We start from the raw sequence: 6,435 nt of genomic DNA on the forward strand, positions 1-6,435 counted from the left end.
TATATAGAATTCAGTTGACTTTTTGTATTAAATTTATATCCTACAGCAATGCTATAATTGTTTCTTATTGTCTTTATTTTTCAAAGTAGAGTTTTGTGTATACTAAATAGAACTGGTTTCATTTTGCATTAGAAAGACTAAACACTTGTTTTTTATTCATTTGTTTGACCTATCAATATACCCTAGAAGCTTTAATTTCAGATCTAGCAGGATTAAATATTCTAGTGTTAATTCAAGATAATTATCAATTATTTTCCTCCTCCTGGACCACACATATTACTTTAATACCATCTCTAGAGATGAATCGTAATCTTCCTCACAAATACTAATAAATATGGTTTACCCTTTGAAATCATAGCCAGAGAAAATAAATTATTAGTCTTCTGTGAGCCTGGTCTAGAATTTTGGTGAGCCAATGAATTTCTAATTCCTGTTTTCCCATCTAATGTAATGATAGCCTGTTAATCTCTGACTTTTAATTCATTTTTATACATAATAAAGGTGATGCTCAGAATTAAGATCTTCTATAGATGCAAATTAAATAACACTACACAATAAAATTGTCTTTCATTTTTCAGTATTTCTGAAAAGTTAATTATCAACTGTCTCAACAGTCCGCTTTGTCTTTACAGTATAGGTAAAAAGGAAAACAATAGTAAAGACTCTTAAGACAAATTTAAACAACTGTACAAAGATTTAGCTTTTCATAATAATTACTTGGGGACAGTTATATAGTTTTTTAAATATTTTATATAACAAAATACTATTTCTATGATGATCATGTTATATAAACCACTTTAAAATAATAATTTATGTATTATATAATAATCCTAGAAAAAATATTTCTGATTGCGGTTAATAATTTTTGGTTTTTTGGTACTGGAGATTGAACCCATGACCTCATGCTTGTCAGACAGGTGCTAAATGTTTGGCTATACTAATAAAATTTTTATTCGGTATGTCCAAGACCCCAGAAATCTGCAATTTTGTGGGTGTCAATGCAGTGATAGTGGTTGAACTCAAGTCCATTATACTGAGTTGCATTTTAAAATATTTTTATATCTTTTAATATTTGTTTATATATTTATTTATTTATTTTAATATTTTTATTTTAAGACAGGGTCTCACTAAGTTACTAAGTTGCCCAGGCTGGACTTAATTTTTGCAATTCTCCTGACTCAGCTCTCCCCTTGTGGATGTACAAGACTCCATGCCCAACTTATCTGTATTTTGAATAGACCACTTCAGGTGATTTCAGTATAGGTATCAAGCAGATTTAAAAAGAATTATACCCCTATGCACTTTATATTCAGTTTATTGTGGCCACTTACTCTAAATTAGAGAAATGTCTACAAAGTAATGTGGGTTTTATTTCTCCACTAAGAGTTATATATAGAGCCAGCCAGAAATTTCTGAACATCAAACCTACAGTATGTTGTATAGGGATCCAGAGGCCCCCAATGTTTACTAGACATGCATAAACTTGCTTTAACAGAATGACTACCCGATTATCAGTTTTTGATAACCCACAGATGGTTACCATTGAGAGGAAAATAATATATTTAACCTACTTAATTCATTTAATATGACACGGGTTCTGTGTGGCCATTAATTATGGTCGTCAGCGCAGATGGCTTAAAAGAGTCATGGAACGGTGATAGGACCACAGGAGCATCATGCTCATCGGGCATCTGTGGTGCTCACCACTGATGGTGATGCTAGGAGGTGAGGCCCAGCGGGAAGAGGTGGATCACTGCGGGTGTGTTTTTGGAGGGTATCCCTAGTTGGAGCCCTTTCCCTGTGCTGTGTTTCCAGACAGCCATGAAATGCCTGGGTTCCTCAACCACACCCCACATGATGTTTCTGCCTTAGAGACAGCCAACCATGGACTGAAAACGTGAGCCCAATTAAGCTTCTCTTCTTTTAAATTGTAGTTGTCAGATATTTTTGCCCCAACACCTGACCCAGATAGGCTCCCACTTCAACAAACTTCATTTACCTGAGACCTTTCATTGGAAATCATATATGCTCCACTTGAATAAACTGCTTCTTCATACACTGGGAGTGAAATTGGATTTAAGAGTCCTTTTACAGCCTTCTTTCCAGTTACAAATCTGAAGAACATAAATGAGCATATCAGGCCAGAAAACAGTGGGAGAAATCATCAACAAACAGAGAAGTCAGATCAAGTAGCAGAAGTGATCACCTTTACTGTTTATCATTCCCTAGTTTATTTCAGCTTCTGATTGCACCTCATGTGGATGCAAAGAAAGTTCACATAGTAATACCAACTAAGGCAAAAACAGCTTTGCCTCAATAAACTGGAGAGTTTGGAGATAAAAAGCAGATGACTTTCTTCTTGGCATGTAACCTAGACTAGTAGTTCTCAACTGGACCACATATCCAAATTATCTGTGAGATTTTTTACGTGTGGATGGTGAATCGCACTGTGACATAGGACTCATTTGACTCGTAGGACTCATAGGACTCATGAAGGACTCATTTGATACACACCTATGTTGATAATTGCCATGCTAGATTTCCACATAGGTAGAAACCCTGGTATAGTTTAACAACTTGTCACTGATCAGGGTGAACAGAGGCAGTATTGTATAAGGAGCTGAACATGAAAGTTGTGTGGTGGTTCAAGCTTGTGGAACAAATGCAACAAATTATAAGTAGTATGTATCAGGCACAGTATTAGATGCTTTTATGAATAATTCATTCAACTGCTTTGTGAGATAAAACTTATTACTGCTTGCTTTTTACGAATAGGGAACCTGAAATTAGTGACCTGCTAGAACAAGTGATTGAGACCCCAGGTCTGTCAACCTGTATGTCCCTCTGAAGATAGAAGACAATGATTCCGATCTGTATTCAATATTCTTTATAGTGAAGTTCAGATCATTCGTGCCTTTTTCCTTTGACAAGTGTTAGTAGATTACTCTCCAAAAAGCACTATCTGCTAGTGTAAGCTTCTCTGCATAAATGAGATGTGGTAAGTGCAAAAGATGTTGAAAACTAAAAGATGCCTTGGAAATTAAAATGCCTTTTTATCTTGAATAATGATTCTTACATCACCATCCCATGGTATAAATTTATTTTCCTCCAAATATTTCTATTTATTCACTTTATCATCTCATTTCAACACTTTAATTATGTTCTAAGATTTATTTCCAAAATCATCTCATATGAGTTAAGTCTTGGGTTAAGTCCCCAGCATTGGATAAAAAAAAACTCAAAAATTTACTGACATAAGCCAGAAAGAATACTAAAATTCTTTTGGATAAAAGTGCTAAATAAATTTAAATTGAGCCCTCTATTCATGCTGAAATATTCCCAAAAATTGCACAGTGACTCAATTTTCAATGGTCTTTGTTGTTGAACTTTGAAAAGCCTTTTTTTTGGTTTTAAATATGTTCAATTAGTTTTACAAAGAGTCCTCATCTAACATGGAGACCTAATTATCTCTTTAAAAATCCATATTTTAATTTCCCTAGTAATTTGCTCTACTTAATAGGGAAAAAGACCACCATGTTGCAATATTCCAGGAGTCACTATGCCTAGAAATACACTGTAAGTCTTGATTCCTGAAATTGAGAAATACAACAGGAGATAGAAAGTTTTATTTATTATTATTTTACTTCTTGTTTAATTTTAGAAGGTGTGGAGGGGGTTTATATGTAAATGTACATATGTGTGTATTTGTATTTGGGGTTTGAAATTTTTTTTAAAAAATCAGAACCTCCTGCATTATGATTTTTAGATCTTTCAAAGAAAGAGTGAATTAAAATTTTCTGTTTTCCCCTAGCTAAAAACTGTCCACTGAGCTAACATCTACGTAAAAAAACTGAATTTCGAAATGGCTGTGTTTGAAGTAAGAAAATTCTTTATGACAGACAGTTTGTACAAATTATAAATCACAATTAAAATGGAGGTCAATTAGAATTGATTTTAGAGGGAAAAGTGATCTCTTCATGAACGGAAAGTAACCATCTTGATAGAAGGATACACAGCTATTGTGACAGCATAAATTATATTAATCGCTAATAGAGAAATGAAATCAAATGTTTCTAAGTTTCAAAGGCTCCCCTCTTTTGAGTTTTAAAAAGGATTTATATAATTGTTAATGAATGAATGTATTTCCCTTTTATGTGCTTGTCAAGCAGACATTCATTTGTTCGCAGTCTTTGTGCAATCAACCTTTTTGATTGTCAGATTGTCAAGAAGCTGAAAAGTATAACCCAGAAACAAACTGGTAGAAGAAAATGTGGAAAACTGACATCTAGCTGGTGTTTTATTGTAGACATTTGTGCTTTGTTGTGAAGATCAGATTTTGCGACATTGCTGGTTATTCAACCATCCCTTAGTACACAGCCAGAACTCAGGACAACTGCCACTTTCCCTCACTGACTGACCCCTTTGAACACTTGTTCAGTGTTCATGATCTATTACAGCTGTGATCTCCAGAGAAGTATGTGTACCCTTGAAGATATGGGAAATAATTCACGAGAGAACAGGAAGTAAATAGTAAAACTTCTGCCTGTATTTTTATGAGTTTTTGTAGAGTAGCATTGGTACAGCAATACACATATACTATATAAACCTTTAAGAGATGCATACTAAAACTGTGTGCTAGTACATGATGAAGGGTCTTTAGTGAGAGATACATGTCCAACAAAATTTAGAGCTAATGTCCTGTATTTCATACTCATCTCTTGCTTAAGCAATGACTAAGCCTTCCTCAGATCTTTCTGTCTTTTCTCTTATTAGTATATATTTGCAGCACAAAGTGATTACATTTATCGTGAGGAGTTGGTACATGTATGTAACACTTATTAATTCTTCTTTTTTAATCCTTTGCACCTTCCTGAGTCCCTACTATCTTTTTGATCTTTGGTAAGTCATAAAATTTCTCTAAGCCTCTGTTTTCTCATCTGCAAAATATAAGTAACAATGATATGTTGATTGTTGTTTTGTGAAGGGTTTTGTAAGATACGAAGTGCTATTCATATATATGTAGACACTTTGAGAGCAGACAATAGCTCATTTGTGTATGTCCAGCACTTTTTGCAGTAGCTAGACAATAACAAGTGTTCAGTAAATGTGTAAGTAAAAGAATAAGTTATATACCGTACCATTAACAATCTTGTGCAAAAAACAAGATGTGATGACCTAAATGATCATCAAGTGTGAGGAACCAAGTTAAGTCCTACTACATCCCTAGCACTGTGATATTGGAGAAAGTCATTCTCACTTTTACTGAGCTCAATTTCTTCTTATAAACAATTGGGCATCACAGTGTCATTTCCCTGTCTCACGTCACAGGACTGTGTTCAGAATAAAATGTTTATGTAGCATATATGTGAAAACTTGCCATGAACTCTAAAGAACATTGCTAACATTTCTTATTATTTCTTGGTTTATGAACCATCTTCTCCTGCCAAATCGTATTTGACTGGGAGAAATGGAATTTCTCTCTGCCTTGCACTTTTATCGAATTCTTCTTGGTGTCTAACACAATGTCTTACCCATTATGAGTTCTTAAAAAAGAAGAAAAAAAAAAAAGAAGCTGCTTATGAAGGAACGGTGGCCTTCTGTTTTCCAGGTTGCCCTTCCTTTTCAGAAAGAAATGCTATGATGTCTGAGGGGTTCCAACCAGTACCAACTCGTGTGCCCCTGAGCACTTTTATAAATAAAAAGGCAAAGCTGCTCTGAGTGAATGCTTGATTTATACCTGTCTAGGCAGTCAACCTGCCACCCACAGAAGTGTTGGAAGTTTGGCAGTTAATCATTAAAGCAGTTTCTGTGTTCTGTTCCCTATGGTTGCACTGTTGAATTTTTCCCAATTTGGTGCTTTTTGGTCATTTTTCTGCATAAGGAAAGCTATCTGGACAACAGTTTATCCATATCTCTGCATCATCTCCTTTGACTGAAGAGTGCCTTGAATATGCTATGTACTCAAATACTTAGTGACTAGAGGAATCAACTATCAAAAAACTATCAAAGTACTCATCATATATTTTGAGGTGTTTGCTTAACCACTTATTTGATGGAGCTCAATGAGTTTTCCCCAGTTTCTTTCATTATAGAAAAGATTGGAAAATTAGAGTTTGTGTTAAATTTATTGCTAATATTTTAAGCTCTCCCTTATCCAAGTAACACCGAAATTTCTCTCCTGCATTTATGTGTGTACAGATTTATTTTGAATATATGTAAACAATGGGTACATTTGATTAAAATTTGAATTTATCTAAGCTCCTATTTTTCTGAAAACCATAATTTTGTGTTTGAAAAAAGAAAAAATCATGTGTTTGAACAGAAGTACATCCATTCTCAAGCATATGCCTTTCTTTGGACAACTTTCACTTTTTTCTTCCAAATATATGCTCTAACAAATTGTTTTTAACAAATCAGAAAAAGTTATAAAATGTA

Source organism: Cavia porcellus, unplaced genomic scaffold, assembly GCF_034190915.1.
Source record: "Cavia porcellus strain 051 isolate PalLab524CR breed Dunkin Hartley unplaced genomic scaffold, mCavPor4.1 scaffold_2, whole genome shotgun sequence".
Classification (NCBI taxonomy): Eukaryota; Metazoa; Chordata; class Mammalia; order Rodentia; family Caviidae; genus Cavia; species Cavia porcellus.